Source organism: Panthera leo, chromosome A3, assembly GCF_018350215.1.
Source record: "Panthera leo isolate Ple1 chromosome A3, P.leo_Ple1_pat1.1, whole genome shotgun sequence".
NCBI lineage: Eukaryota > Metazoa > Chordata > Mammalia > Carnivora > Felidae > Panthera > Panthera leo.
This window is the reverse complement of record NC_056681.1, coordinates 51182507-51198944: the sequence shown is the minus strand read 5'-3', so window position 1 is coordinate 51198944 and position 16438 is coordinate 51182507. Positions and strand designations below refer to the sequence as shown.

At 47.5% G+C, this 16438-nt stretch overlaps 1 protein-coding gene and 1 long non-coding RNA gene across 4 annotated transcripts in view; one reads left to right on the top strand and one right to left on the bottom strand.

The window, feature by feature from the left end:
* Window positions 1-16438, top strand: part of SH3RF3 (SH3 domain containing ring finger 3) — a 371367-nt gene that overhangs the window by 238331 nt on the left and 116598 nt on the right. The window lies entirely within an intron of this gene.
* Window positions 4435-7389, bottom strand: LOC122215901. The gene is made up of 2 exons (XR_006200603.1): window positions 6973-7389; window positions 4435-4517 (listed from the first exon to the last, which is right to left on the bottom strand). It is a non-coding gene; the product is annotated as an uncharacterized LOC122215901 (long non-coding RNA).

Below are 16438 nucleotides of genomic sequence, written 5' to 3'. Positions count from 1 at the left end.
CCCCTGAAAACTGGGTCTTATGTGCTCTGTGCTGTAGCAACTAAGCAGATGCACAGGTGATGACTGTTTGTCCTATGGACAGGTGGTGACATCTGGTAGAGGGAGCACTGAGCACACCCAGGCCCAGAAGCTGGCCACAGATGCCAGGGAAGAACTATTTCATCTTCCTGCAGGCTGACGGAACTTTTGGGTTGGAAGGGAAGTCTTTCCTTCCCTCTCATATGTCATATGTCAACCTTTATTTAACATATACATTTTAATGCATTTCCTTGTTTTGTGCTGTTACATGTAAACCTGTAGGTAAGGAGATGGCCCTCGGGTCCCTTGGAGGCATGGGTAAGCAAGCCTATTGAAGCGGGCTTTCCTGTGTTCTTGATGGTAATTTATTTGACTCACACGTGGAAGGACAGTGGCTGCTTTTGGCCACAACCTGAAAGGGTGAAGGTTGACTCTGAGACTCGCAGGTGCCTCTCCTGTGCCCTTTACCTGGGAACATCCTTTACCCCCACACTCCATAGGTGAAAGGAGCAGATAGATCCTTGGGGGTTTGAGTCTAGAGGAGGGGGTGTCTGGAAGCAAGGTGTGGTTCAGGAAGGAAAGAAGCTGGGAGGAGGGATTTGAGCATATTAGTTGAGGTGTCAGTACCTGCTGTGACAGGTGAACCCTGAGGTCCTAGGGCTTAACTGCAGTAGAGGGTCACATCTGGCTGTTCTGGTCAACCAGGCTCTCATAGGCACCAGGGAGACCCAGCCAATGGGGCTCTACCATCTTTAACACGTGGGAGTGAGGCTAAAGTGGGAATTTCATGAGCTGGGCCTGGCAGTGGACATCAGACCACCACCCACAGGCTGTGGCCAGGACTCAGTCACACAGCTGCCTGACCACAGGCCACTGGGGACCCAGGAGGTGGGGGAAAAAGTAGATCCTCCAGACAGGAGGGCCTGCCCATTTATGGCGATTTTTAGTTTTGTCCTGTGCATGTTTCATTAACACTAAGAAGGCAATGACAGGAAATGACAGGCCATGTTCAGAGGAAAGTCCCTAAGGAAAATCTCTCCTCTGTGGAAGCATCTCTTGCCCACCAACCTGTGAAGGCATTCAGTTGTGCGGTCGAACAAAGATAAACCTGGAGGGACGAGTGGGCAGAGACATGAGGTCTCTGGTGAAAAACCAGGAAAGGGGCACATCTTAAGCATTTATCAGAGTCAAGGGAATGCTGCTCAGCTGTATATTGGATGGGGCACCCTAAGGGGAGGGTAGGAGAGGGGAACAATAAAACCCAAGGGATAGCAGGGGGTAATTGCTAATTGGCACCTAGAGAAGAGACAGAGACAGAGACAGGAGAGGATAAGGGCCCACCTTGACGGACAGGAGAGAAACCCGCCCTTCAGAGGGAGGAGGAATGAATGGGAAAGGTTCTGAGGCACACTGAGGCCTGGGCGGATGTTCAGAGTTTATGCCGAGTTGTTCTGGTCTCAGGTACTTGGCACATTATTTGTTGCGAATGACAAAGTTCAGGACTTGAGAACGGAGGCCATGTGGGACTTTGCCAGGGAAGATGGTGGGGGTGTGTGGAAGAGATGCAAGAGCTGAGGGAGGATGTGAAAGGTGGGCAAAGGACTCCTGGTTTGGGGACCCAGCCATATGGGGGTGCTAGTGGGACATGAGTGCTGGGCTGTGGGGCACTGCTGGAGGCTGAAGGTGCTGGCCACTGGCTGTGGAGCTGGATGGTGACCTGGGAGGACAGTTTGGAAAGAAGAGATGGCTCAGGAGAGAGAAGGTTCCTGGGCTATGGGTAATGATGGGAGGAAGCCCAAGTCCAAACAGGTCTGAGGGGCTGCAAGATGAAATTCGAAGGTTTAGCACATGCTGAAGTCCATTTCATTTACCTCTGACACCCCAAATGCATCAAAGACAGCTCTGTCATTCAACACCCCACACTTAGCTGTATGTACCCCAGAGTAGCTTCTGCAGGAAGCCTGTTTCTCAAGCCTGGAGCCGAAGCATGGGCACATGGTGGATCTGTCCTCTGGCTCCTGCTGTTCTAGGACAGCACAGCCCTGTCCTGTTTCCTGCCCTTCTGCTCCCAGGTGAATCCTTCATAACCTCCCACAACTGTGCCTGGTCCTCACCAACCTGAGGGAAGGAGCCCTATGTCCTTGGGGCACTGGAGGCCTGGAGCGTCTGCAGGCACATCCCAGGGGAGCTGTATTCTGGACCGTGCGAGAGATGGGGGAATGGGGCCAGGCTCTGGAAAGTGAGGTGAGGGGGCAACCTCATCCCAGGGCCAGTGGGAGCCAAGAGAATTCTGACTTTGAGGAACCAGACCCCAGCCCTCTGTTGGTGTCAGGACTCATAAGCCCCAGTCCTGGTGTTGAAAGAATCCTATGTGATGTTAGGGAAAACTGTCGATGTGATGCTGTTTCTAGATCCTGGAAAACCGGTGGAGGCAGAAATGAAAATCTTGAGTTAGCCAAATAAATGAAGTACCAAAAACTGCAGTGGTAGTTACTAATGACAACTGTTTCCCATTTGGGAGTCCTCGTCTTCAGCACAATAATTACAGTGTACGTTGTTAGACAGTTTGCTTCTAAGCTTCAGTTGATTACAATGTTGAACTCAGCTCGTCTTGCTCATGTAACACACTTGTCTCCTTGTCACTTCAGATTTTACAAAAAGAGAATATTATTTTGAACCTCCATCTCTAAATATGGTATTAAAACATTTGGTAATAACTCATTGGCACAACTGACAGCTTTCATTGGGAACAAAATAATTCTGAGTTGTTTTTTTTTTTTTAAATGTTTTTTAACGTTTATTTATTTTTGAGACAGGGAGAGACAGCATGAACGGGGGAGGGTCAGAGCAAGAGGGAGACACAGAATCTGAAACAGGCTCCAGGCTCTGAGCTGTCAGCACAGAGCCTGACGCGGGGCTCGAACTCACAGACCGCGAGATCATGACCTGAGCCGAAGTCGGATGCTTAACCGACTGAGCCACCCAGGCGCCCCATCTGAGGTTTTTAATTGTACATGCTCTGTACTGTTCTGAAGTTGTGGGCAGCCCTTCTACCCATTGGATTTGCCACCCACTGATACAAAGAAGAGATTGCTCATGATTTCATCAACTTTGTCTTGGTTTTCCAGCCTCCTTGACTGGGGCAGGCAGTGTGTTTTCAGGGGTGAAGATGAGGAGTGTATATGGCTTCTAAGGGAATGCCCACACCCAGGTTATTGGGGAAAGCAGCATAGACAGGGGCTCAAAAAGACCTCTTTCTCCCCTTCAGCACCCTCCACAGACCCTGCACTATATGTGGGATCCTGGGTGGGCAGATTCGCAGCTGTGTTTCTGGTTGGGGGTCTCATTCTTAGTCATCAGTCCTGGTCTCTATGTCCCCCTTCTCCTTCTATGGACTCCCTCTTCTCCTCAGAGGGAAAGCCAACATGTCAGGAAGTAATATGGACAGTGAGAGGGAAAAGGGGGCTTCTCATTTCCTGCACCCGGTTGACCTGCCCCTCCCTCCCATCTGGGAATGTGGGGCGTGGAGTTGGAAGGCCTGGTGCTCCAGGTAAGGGCTTTGGAAGCAGAGGCTTACATGGGCTTTATCCCTCTGTTTGAAGCTTTTGCATTGAGCATCCCCCCTGCTTCACAATGTGGATGGCACCACATCAGAAAGTCCTGTCAGGAGGATCCAATGAGGTAATAGGTGGGAGCCCCATGTGGGTGGTTCCACATCACACAAATGAAACTAATGGTTCTACAGCCACTGGCATCTGTGTCTAAGCACTTTTCAGGGAGACAGAGGCCTCTGGAGAAGGTGGAAGGTTCTTGACAGTTGCTGAGGACTCAGCTGGCCATTCCCCACATTCTCATCAGCCCAGTGAGTGGGGGCAGTGGCTCCCAGCCTAAGGGGTCTCCTGGATAAAGGATATCATCTACTTGCTTTTATTCATTTTCCTTTATCATTCTTTACAGCCTACAAATCAGCTCTGCTAACTTGTATGCAGTGTTGGCAGAAACGTCCTGGTGCTAACATAGAGATGGATTTTGTCTCCCTGACTTGGCTTCTCTTTCCCCACGGGTTACTGTCAGGGCTGTTAGAAGCTCACTGTGTGCAGACAGGTGGGGTCTGGAAATAGTGATGCTGATGCCAGGTACTCACAGGGGACCCAGGAACCTCCTTGCCCCAAGCACCAGGTTAGTAGCCTTATAAGGCTTTAGTAACATTTCACCCTGGTACACTTTTAAAACCAATGACGTGCAGCTGTGTCTTCATGTTTCACTGCAAAGCCAATGAGGTGACTTCATGTGGCTGCAGCTCTTTCCCCACAGCTCTCCTGCCCTCAGAGCCTCCCTCAGAGCCAGGTCTGCTGCTGTGGGGGCTGGTGGGCGGGCCTGACCCCAGAACTTTCCACAGAGGTGGCACATCTTGTGTATGCAGCACATTTTACCAAACCTCACCCATTCTTTCCTGCAGAGAGATTTTGTTTGAAGCATGCTGCTGGAATTCCTGCTGTCTGTGGAAGGAGATGAAAAGCAGGCTCAGTGAAGGGAACTGGCAAGTGAGAAGCACAGACAGATAGAAGCAGCTTACCCCCCCTGACTGCGGGGCAGTTGGGTGGCCGGTTGGAGTGTCTTGGGGAGTTTATCTCAGACACTGTGTTTCCATCTCTAGAAGCTTAATTGGAGTTTTTCTTATGTCCTCTGTATCTCTACCCACCCATGCTTAGAAGTATAATCATAGTAAATATTCCAACATGCTCATCTATAAATTCCATCTTTTGTGTTGTTTCTGGTTCTATTTCTACTGACTGATTTTTCTCCTCTCTAAATATCTATAAATTAGATTTATAGATTGCATTTTCCTGCTTCTTTGCATGCCTGATATTTTTAATTGGGATGAATTTTGTCTTTTCCGGTGCTAGATGTTTTTTTGTTCCTACAGATATTCTTAAGCTTTGTTCTGGGATGTCACTAGGTCACTTACAAACAGTTTGATGCTTTTGAGCCTTGCTTTTAAGCTTTGTTCTGAAGGACTAGGGCACCTCTAATGTAGAGCTAATTATCCCCACTTCCAAAGCTATAATCTTCTCCACTCCATGCCCCATGATTTAAGAGGTTTTCATTCTCAAAAGTGGGAATGCAAACTGTTCCCAGCTTTGTGTGAGCCTCAGGTATTGTTCTGTCTTCCCCTTTTGGTGGTTCTTTCCCCAGCTCTGGGTAATTTCTTCCTATGAATGTTCTCATCAATACTCAGCTGTATACTTTGTGGGTGGAGCTGTGCAGATCTCTCCTTTCTAGGACTTGAGCCCACAGATACCAGTTACTGTGGCCTCCCCAGAACCCAAACTCCATCTTCTCAATTCCAGGGGAACCTGAGGCTTCAGGTGGCAGGCTTCACCTCTCTCATCAGTTACTGCCCTGAGCTGCTGATGCCCACCCCCCACCCCATGTCTGAAAGCCATGTTTCATAGATCTGTTCTCAGCATGTCAGATCTATATTATCCCATCTTGGCTAAATGAGTGTTAACCTGTGATGGTTCAGGAATTTTGAAATAAGGGTGACAAGTCATTATGCTATACACCATAAACTAGTACAGTGTTATAGGTCAACTGTATCTCAGTAAAATTTGGGGAAAAGTAAATAGGGATGAGAAAGTTAGAACCACAGGGGTATTTTTGGCAGAACAGGAAAGCTGCAGGTCAGCTGTGGTCTCCTGTGCTGCCTGTCCCCAACTCCAGTGCCAAGAATAAGTAATCAAGGACTTTTTAGAGAGATGAGGAACTGGTGGAAAGCCTTTGAGGCAATTATGTACTATGGATATTGGTGATGACCAAGTTCCAAACACTGTCATGTGCTCTCCCTCCATTTCCTCCCTTCTAATGTGCCCCTGCTTGCCCTGAGAGAAGTTCAGGATACCTGAGCTCACTGCATCAGAAGCAATGTAGAAAAAAAGACCTCAGGAAGGGCACAGGAAAGAAACTTCTCAGAGATTTCTGCCATTGAATGGAGGGGGGTGCCATTTTGTTTAAAATTTGTTTTATTTTTTCTTTTTGCCTGGCCCATTTCTTACAAGCTTCCACAGCAGTAGGCAGCTGGCAGCAGTGGGGATCCCCCCATGTCTTGACTTGACTACAAGTTTTGCCTGCATTTCTGTGTCCAGATGTGGACAGTGCCTTCATGAAAACTTAATGCACTTAACAGGCAACTCTAGTCACCAAAGAGAACACTGGCTGAGCAAGCTGAGGGAGGGGGGAGCAGATGGGACTGGGCAGGAGCCAGACAGGACAGCTCCTGGCATCCTGTGTTTTCTTTGCATCTGAGCAAAGTGGTCTGGGAGGAAAATCCTGGACCCATCAGGAGAACAGGCAATGTGCCTTGCCTTCACCAGTTTCCCTTACTTTACTGCTGGAGGAATCACATAAAGAAATGAGACAATTCCATAGGGAAGTAAGACTTCAGTTTCGTGCATTTGGCCCAACCACTATCTGGGTCTCCATGTTTTCCTGCCAGCATCTGCATCCCAAGGCATGATGCATGCACACATATGTGTGATCATTGAGATTTTTCCCCCAACAAAAATGGAAAAGTGCATAGATACCAACTCACCCTGCTTTAATTACTTGGGAAGTTAACATCTTTGTAACACACTATTGTACATTCCATAATTTCTGGGTTTGTTGTTGTTGTTTTATCCCTAACTATAAATGTAAGAAGCCAAACCCTGTAATACATAATTTTTTCCCATCTTGGTCTTGGCATTTGATGGCACAAAATAGGCCAATTCTGGAAAGATCTTGGCTGGGATGCTTTCAGGACATAGGACTTATGAGGTCCCTGGGAAACCACCTGTCCTCGCTCACTGGTCTCACCAGGAGGGCCTATGGGGATAAGGAGGAGCCTCACTGTCTTGCCCAAGACTGAGAGGTGCAGCTGCTGGCAGGCCAAGAAGAAAGCAAGAAAAGGCTTACATGATTTTCCATCTTCAAGAGACAAGTAGGGACTGAAAATGTCTCCATCTAGGATCAGCTGAAAATGCAGGTGACATTGGCAAAGAACTGGCATTCATGCGCGCTGTGTCCAAGCCTCTCACCTGTGTCCTAGCCTCAAGTTTGTCCAGTGGGAAACAAAACGTGCCCACCATGTACTTGTATGACCATTTCTGCCTTTGGCTCCCCCTGCTCTTCTTCTTTCCCCTCACATGTCACCCCCATGGGCAGTCATGATCCAGCATACCGAGTAGGTGAAGGATGGGTTCTCTTTTCACCAAACTGGAGCACCCCCCACTGAGCCCTTTGTGACCTCAGACTGCTTCTGTCTTCATTTTCCTGTTACTCAGGGAGACAGATGCCTCGCACTGCTCCCCATAGGCTGTCCTGAACTGTCCACTCCCGCCTGCCCTTCCTCCACCATGCTACAATACGCTGCCTTTCCTCGGCTTTTCACATTCCTTTCCTGTCTCTTCACTTCTACCTTTCCATTTGGGGTAGCCTGGGCCAGTGGCTCAGAAACTTCAGTGAACATTAGAATCATCTGAACACTCCGGGTCGCAGTCCCAGAGAGCTTTATGCAGCAGGTCTGGGTGGGCCCAAGTCTAAGATAGAACTTAGGGAAGAAACTTGTTTTGTTAGATTCCACTTAGTCCTAAGGGTGGGCCTTGGCCATCAATGGGGGAGCCACCCACCCAGACAGAGTCCTGCTTATGAAGCCCCCTCTTCCCCTTGGGCAGGCCATGGTGGTGGTAGCTATTTTTCAGATGTGATGGTGAAAGCATATTTAGCTGTGGAGAGATTTAACTCTGGGTGTTAATAAGGTGACAGTGGAATATTTCTTGGCTGAGGTTCAGGGCCTGTGTTTAGTGCAGAAGGAACAGCATGTCTGGTTGTAAAGCTGGAAGCAAACACATCCATCTGGAGTCACTGGGGTCATCGGGGGACTCGGGCGTCTTCCTCCCAGAGCTGACCAAGCTTTAGTGGAGAGATCTGCCAGGCTGGTCCAAGCTGCTGCCTCACCATTAGTTCAGAAATTTGACAATGAATTATTACCAAAATTGACCCTGTGTGCCAGTTGGAAAATACCTCACATGTCATTATACAGCTCTTTCCTCTTACCTTTTATTATTGCTTCCTGTTTGGAAAAGAAGGGATATAAAGTTTTTGGTGGCCTAGACATTTTTAAGATTCAGGTAGAACGCTCAAACGGTGCATGTGCATATTGAGAGACTTTCTATAGCTACCGCAATTCAACCGATTATTACAAAATGAGAAAATGTGGCTAATTCTGGCTTCATCTTATTTCTGCTTGACTTACTCAGAGAAACTCAAAGCTATTCTCTGTTACTTTTATTTCTTTCAAATATTCAAAGTGAGAGCAATTAAGAATTACAGTTTGAAGCTACTGAGGACTCTCCTTCTGTTGCAAGCAGGGACAAAGACTTGGTTTGTTGACCACACTTTCCCAGATGTCTCTGTTTTCAGTGATTTTCCTGCCTGCCTCCCTGCCCATAGACCCTCAGCACACTGCAGAGCTATGTTGGCCTTTTTGGGAAACCATCTTAATGAGATCCTAGAGGTGTCCAAGTTTCCATAAACACTTGTACTCCGGGCTCGCCCCTCGTAGATGAAGGCAGCCTATCCTGTGTGCCACTGCCCTGCTGGGAGAAGTACACTGGCCGGTGTCTCCAAGGAGAGTGAATGCAGCCACGTTCAGTTTGGGCAACTTCACCTGTAAAATAGAGATACACCTGCCAATGCCAGAGTGGTTGTCAAGAGCTGGAGATTTGTTTGTTCCTTCTGCATTAGGTTTCTGTGAGCACGTCTTAGCCCTTGGCTGAAATGGCATGTTTCGACTACTATGGCGCTGTGTGGATTATACCTTTCAGACCACCATTTGTTTCCTCATTCACCCATCCCTTCATTCATTCATGTATTCATGGAGCACCTGCCATGTGCCAGGCCCTGGAGATGCAGCTGATAGCACAGCAGAAGAGAAACGTCTTGAAACCCACGTTGTAGCGGGAGAAGACAAATAGTAGAGAAAAACAAATTCTAGAGGGTAGTATATTCTCTATGGAGAAAAATAAAGCTGACAAAGGAGGGGAGCGAAGTGAGGTAGAGGGGTCTGTAATTTTAATTAGCATGTTTGGAAGGCCCCAGTGAGGAAGCGATCTCTGAGTGAGCAGTTCAGGTTCCAGGTGGTGGCCTAAGCTGGCTCATGACTGAGGGGTAGTGGTGGCCAGAGTGACAGACCAGTCCAAGTAGGGTGAGGTGGAGCAGGCAGTGGGAGGCAGACTTTACAGGGTCTCGGAGGCCACTTTGAGGATGTTGCTGTTTGCTGTGAGTAGGTGAGTCTGAGTTTGGGTCCATCTCTCCCCTAGACCCTCCTGCTGCTCATTACACACAACCTTTATCCCCAAGTCCACTGACTCTCCCTGACCATGTCCTTGTCATTCACAAGCCCATCCCTGCTTTGATCTAGGAAGCTTTGTTAGTGTAACATGAATGTCGAAAGAACCTTCTCAACTAAAATGTTTTAAGTTGCAATGGTTAGACCCCATGGGCTCTTGGGCCCCTTAGTACATGGAATGCTACCTCTCACCCTCTCCCAGACAGTCTGCACTCTAAGGTGATGTCTCTAAGAGTCATCTCACACAGTGACCAGAACCATCCCCAAGGTAAGTTGGGTGGCCTCACTCCTGATAGGCCTCCTGTGGAGCCTGTAACTCTTAGAATCAATCCAGACTCCTCACCACAGTCTGCAGACCCACCAGGCCTCACCCCTGCCCTGCTCACTGCCCTGCTGCCCCTTCCTGCCTTGGCATCAAGCAGAGTCACAGCACCAATCCACTGGGCTCAGCCCCACTCTGTCACCTACCAAACTTCCCCCTCCTTGGCCTCTAGTTTCCTCATCTGTATTCTGGGCATAATACACTCACCATAATACACTGTATTCTGGGCATAATACACTGAGCATAATGCCCTCACTGGGCATAATACACTTGCCTACCTCACTGGGCTCTGGTGAGGATTAAGTCAGTAATATAAGTAAAGTGCATACAGCACTGGCTGGCACAGAGTGAGACCTAGGAGTTAGAAAATAACATTACCTTTCACATTATTGTTAGACCCCCCTATGTAGAGAGCAGGAAGAGGAAGCAGACAAGGTCTTATTGCAAAATTGTGTTACTGTTAGCGTATTGTGTTTCAGTCCTATCATATGAATAAGGAAAAACAACTTCAATGCCTTAAAAAATTATTTGGAATAGTCTTCTCTTTCATTCAGAGTAAAGGAAGATAGTCATTTGGAGAATGGGTATCCATGGACTGGATTATCCATTGTCTGGAACACTCAAGCTTTCAGAAAAGGGTTAACAGAATCTAAGGTCAATACTTTAATGTGGGAGCAGCAGGGTAGCACAGGCCCTTGGGGGACTGCACCGATCAGTCACCTGCAGAGCAGGCGGCTCCAATCCCAGAGCTGCACTGGAGGCACCCCAGCCTTCCCAGCGTACTCCCTGTGCAGGATCCCTGTCCTGTGCAGGCTGGGAGCTGGGTGCATGCTCACCAATCAAGAAGCCAGGCCCAGCATCAGGTACGGAAGAATAATCCCCAGGGGGCCAATTAAGGCTTCTATAAACCTTTTTGTGTTCAGAAGGGGGATGAATGCTTAGTTGAAACTCTGCCCTTGTTTGCATTTCTCACTGCTGAATTGGCAACACAGTTCATATGTTAACGTGTTCTTAAATATATAAATTTTGGGGAGAATTTGTTGTGTTATCATTGGGTTTTTCTGTCATAGTAAGTGTTCGCCTCCTGTTCTTGGATCCAGCTGAGAAAAAGATGAGTGTCTGAGAGATGGAAGTTGAAAGGTTAACTTCATTATAGCTAAATGTAAGAACGTACATCAGATCTGGAGGTAAGGGAACCTGCTAGTTCCTCGGCCTCCAAGCTAGACCTTGGGACCTCCACCCACCAGCATGGAGACTGAAAAGCCAACACCCCTGCCTAGAATTGCTGCTCCCACCCCCAGAGCCTACAGCTTCAGAACAGAGTACCTCCACCTAGTCCCTGTAGATGGACCAGTGACACTGGATATCTCCATCTGCTAGAGACGCACACTGAGCAGTCACAGATGAAATTACATGGTTTCTGCAATTTGCTTTAAAATACTCCAGAAAATCAGGAGAGGGGGCAGGCCTCACAAGAAACAGAAACAGCAGAATGGTGGTGGTTGCTAGAACTGGATGATGGGGTTTCATCCTTCAACTTTTATGTCTGTTAAAAAGTTAAATGCTGTGTCAGACCTGCCTTCCCAGCAGTCAGACGGGGAGGAGACAGGAGCAGAGGCCAGGCAAGTGTACCATCCCAGTGCAGCGTTGGCACATTTTTTTCTCAACTCTAATTTGTAAGGCAGAAGCAGTCAGAAACAACAGGTAAGCTGGTGTGACTGTGTCCCCAAACTACATACAGCAGCAAGCAGTAGCTGGACTTGGCCTATGGGGCTGGTTTGCTGGCCTCTGCTCCATCCTCTGTTTAACCTCTCTAGGTTTCCATTTTCCTTTCATTTTGATTCCTTTCCACCTTTTGAGCCTCTGATGCCCTCTTGGCAGCCTCCCACGGGAACACTGCCAGAAGAAGCTCCCTAAAGGCTGTGTAGTGTGACAGCCGGGTCTGTGTTCCCATATCAAGACACCACGCAGATAGGGCTGGAAGCTAAGCCATCAAGGAGGAGGGAACCTTTGCTAGCCCTTCCCTGAAATGTCCTGCTCCTAAGAAATAATTGCATCTCACTCAACTAAAAAGCACCTAAGTCTTTTATGGCACCTTGCCCATTTTTTACAAAATGGAAAAAATATAATAGTGCCACAACTCATGAAATCTCACCATAGGTTGATCAATAATCCAGCTTAATCTTCTCTTTTGTTTTGTTTTTAATCACTTTGTGATTATAAAAATAATACCAGGCTATTGTTCAAAACAGGGAAATTCAGAAAGATAGAAGCAAGGAAATTAAGATCCCCTATAATCCTACCAGTAAATATAAATATGCGTGTAGGAAAAAAATGAAATGTTGTGAGCATATTATTTTATTTCCTTTATTCTTTTCTATGTATAAATATACATATATTGTGAACAAGTCTGGGATTATGCTACATCAGTATTTCCATCTTACTTTTTTCATTAAATTGTGAGAATTTTCCACTGATGTTGTGGCAATAGCTTCAAAGCCCGTTGGCCCTATAGTCTGCTGTCAGCCCAGTAGTCAGGGAATCCTGTTGCATGCATATCAGATGTCTCTCTGCTGCTTTAGACCTCCCCCATCTCACTCAGAGGAGAGCCAGGACTGCCCCACTGATCCTTGTCATCTCTGACCTCATTTCTACCCATAAGTCTGCTCCAGTCATCCTGGCTTCCGTCTTCCTCCTCAGACACTCCAGCCCCACTCCCACCCCAGGGCCTTTGCACCTGCGGTTCCCATGCCCATCACATTTCCCCTCAGTGTCAACATTGCTATCCTCCTTCAGGTGTTATATCGGAGGTTTTCTTCACCCTCCCCACCCACCATGCCTTCTCTCCTATTTCTTTCTCCATATACTCCTCACCATCCAACATACTAAATATACCTATGTGTTTACTTGTTTATTGGCTGGGTCTCCATGAAGGCAGGGGTTTTATCTGTTTTTTTTCACTGATGCCAAGCAAAACCCCCCTCATGCAGCAGGCGTCTAATACATGTGTGCTCAGTAATCAGATCCCCTTCTTATGTAGCACCAAACCCAGGTGGCTTGGGTGTCTCTCCTCCCCCAGTCAGTCCATCTAGGCATGTCCCCCACTGCCTACTGACCCAGGAGTCTCCAACAGCCCTGCCCAGATCTTCCTCAAAACTTCTGTACCAGCTCCACAGAGCTACCTGTTCCCTGTTCAGGAGTCTACAGAGGCTTCAGGTCACAATTCTCACTGCCATTTGGCCTGAAATTCCTATGACATGAGCACTGACTTGAGCTCAGCACAGCACAGCTTGACACAGCACATAAACACACACGTGTGTTTGTATTCCTGCCTGTGCCTCTCCCCTACCTTCAAATACTCATGTCACTTTTGGCCGCTGCCTGTAACCATTGAAATTAAGTTCCTTCCTCACTTATACCAATCTTTCTCTAATTGATCTTTCATTCAGTTTGCATTTATAAATTCCAAATATTCTTATACCCCTTTTGTGACTGTGAAATATATCCCTAAGGAAAGGTCTTTCCGTGAAAAAGCTTCCCCAGCCACATGTTTCTGTGTACAGCTCACACATGACAGCCAGTGGGTGATTGATGTGAACCAAGTGGGCTGTAACTGGGAGCTCAGGCCCCGGGTTCACAAGAATGTTTGGCGTGCTAGCTCCAGCACTCCCTTTTCTCTTAGCCATTGGGTGGGCGTGTGCAAAGTGGGGTGTGAATTTCACCTCCCCAGAGGGGTTGATAAGGGCATAGGTCAAAGTGCAGACCACAGTATTTAGATCATACTCAATAAGTAGATGTTATTGCATACAAATGCTCATGTTAGCTGTATACTTTCATTGACTAGGTGTTTGTTGAGCACCTATTGCGTGCCTGGCACAAAGCTCATTAACCATCTGTTAAGTGAGATGAATGTTTACAAGAGGAAGAAGTAGTCTCTAAATTTCAAAACTCTGTATCGGCTCTCAGATCTTGATGGTCTTGTTACAGAGATTGCCCTGAGATCAAGAGAGAGAGAGAGAGAGAGAGAGAGGGAGAGAGAGAGACAAGGACAGAGACAGAAAGAGAGGGAAGGTGGGGGAGGAGATACATGCTATCTGGAGGCTTTGTAAATGGTTGAAGCCTGTTTAAAATTGGTGAGAAGGGGCACCTAGGTGGCTCAGTCGGTTGAGCGGCTGACTTCGGCTCAGGTCATGATCTCATGGTATGTGGGTTTGAGCCCCGCTTCGGGCTCTGTGCTTACAGCTCAGAGCCTAGATCTTGCTTTGGATTCTGTGTCTCCCTCTCCCTCTGCCCCTCCCCTGCTCGTGCTCTCTCTCTCTCTCTCAAAAATAAATAAACATTAAAAAAAAAATTTAAAGTGTTGAGGAAGTAGCAGTCAGAATGTAAAGGCTGCAGCAGAATAATTCAGTGATGGCCGGGCCCGTCTTCCATTTCTCAGTCCCTTGCCACACTGGGAGCTTGCTGCAGCATCCTGGATCTCTTGGCCACATAGATTCTGTTCTTTGCCCTTGGGAGTTGATTTCCAGTCCCAGAGATGTTCCATGTAGGGCAGGGCCCCACTTTGGATGCATAGGCACCCAAGCTCTGTCAGATAGGGCCATCAGTGCCTCCCTTGTGGCCATAAACCCATGCACAGCTGGTGTGTGTGTTCAAGGATGCATGTTGCCAGAGGGGACTAGAAAGGGTTGGATGGATTCAGAGGCAAGCGGTGTTTCTAAACCTGTGTCCTCTGCAGGAAGCCTGTGGTGCCTGGGGTGCCCCCAGAAAGGCTCTCTGGATGTCCTTAGAGAGCACCATGTGGCAGTCCTGGGTGCCACACCACACCTTCAACCTGTGCAGATGGGGGAAGGAGGACTTTTATTTCTTGATGGGGAGATAGTTCTCTGTTCCCCTTGATGCCAGTGGCTTTCAATGTTTTTAGATTGTGACTCACAATGAGAAATGCATTTTACATCCTGACCTGGAGTATACAGTGGTGTGTATGTTGAAACTAAACCAATGTGTCCTGGAACTACTTTTACCCTTAGTGCATGTGATGCATTCTGGTATTTTCTGTTTTAATCTGATTCATCTTTTAAAAAATACTGATCAGGGCCCACTAAATTGATAGTTTAAAAACCACTACTCTTAGCGAGAGACCTTCAAAGTAGGGCACATGAAGCTCTGTAAGGAAAGGAAATATTAGAACTTTTTTCAAATTTATTATTTAAATTTTTTGAGTTATAAGTTTCAGTTTCGATTATGTGTATGTTTTATGGTGTATATAATATAGTGGTAGACTAGAAAATAGATGTAATTTACTGGAGCTGTGTGCCCAGAAATTCTTTACTGCCGGGGATAAAGGTTACAGGGCCCTTGACTGGGTCACTGTGCTGGTCTGGCCCTGGGACCCATTAGTGAAGCTGCCACCTGCCTTCTGAATTCTGGGCCAGCCCCATCTCTTTATGGTTCCCTCCTCCTCCTTTCTTAGCTGCCTCAGATCTGTGACTTCTGTGAGATTATTTACTCCGGTGCTGGTCTAAAATGGTCAGAAACGCATGTGCAAGCACACCCCAGGCAGGGCGCTCTCCTGGAACTGGAGCATCTCTGCAGGAGGCCATATGTGCCCCTGCTGGGACAGTTAGAGGTCTTGCCACCAACCCAGCAGAGAGACGTCCCCATGGGGGCTTCTTGCAGAAAACAGAGAATAAATGGTGCCTTTGTGTTCCTCTCCTCAGTTTGAAAACAACCATTTTTTTTTTTCCTTTTAAGTTTTATCTTCAGGAAGAATTATGACAGAGTCCCTACACTGATCACAAAACTTCCAATAAATGGTCCTTTTGCTTACAGGACATATACTACTAAGGTGCTTTCATAACTGTTAGCTGCTTATGAGTTTTTTTCTGAGTTTTGCACATTCTTAACGACTGAGTGAAGTTTCGTTTTCTTACTTTAATTTATCAGACTCTTCTTGGAATCTTCCTTTTTGTGGGGGCTTTGCTCCCAAATCAAGAGTGTAATTGCTGGCACAGGCAGGGAACATAACCCACTATTAAGAGGCTGAATTCAAAGAATGGGAAGCCTCATTCCCTGTGGTAATTGGGGTGAGTGCCCAAGAAGGAAGGGATGACAACTTGGGGCAGAGGCTGAGGGGGAAGGAGTGGGGTGTGTAGTTTCTGTGCAGTGGAGGGACCCGCTTACCAAGTAGGGACACACTGATTTTCTATCTCGGGGCAACTTGGGAGGTGTACATGGGCATGGTAGTGGCAGTGAGGTTATTGCCTGGGCTTACTGCCATGTTGCAGGTGTCTGTAGAGGACCAGGGGCCCCTCTGACCTCAGGAAGGTGCTGTCAGGGCAGCATAGCAGCCACAGACAAAGTGAATGTCACTATGGTCTGCGAGAGGGTGGGGCAGATTTGCCAAAACAGTCCTCAGTTAGCTCAGCTGCCCCTACCCTGAGCTGCTAGCCCATGGAGGCATATGAAACAGCCCCTGCTCTACAAGCTTTCCCAGGGACTGGCAGAATGGTGTAGTCCACCACTCACAGGAAGTGCCCTGGCTTTTGTCCAGTCCATGATAATGGGATGTTGAAATTAACACCATTCCCCACCCTTCACATTAATTCTTAGGATCATGTCTTTCAAAATCCTTGCCTGTGCTCAGTTTTTATATGCAAGATGAGGCCATTGTCTACACCTTTGTCTTAGTTGCTGCATATTTCTTGTTTTAA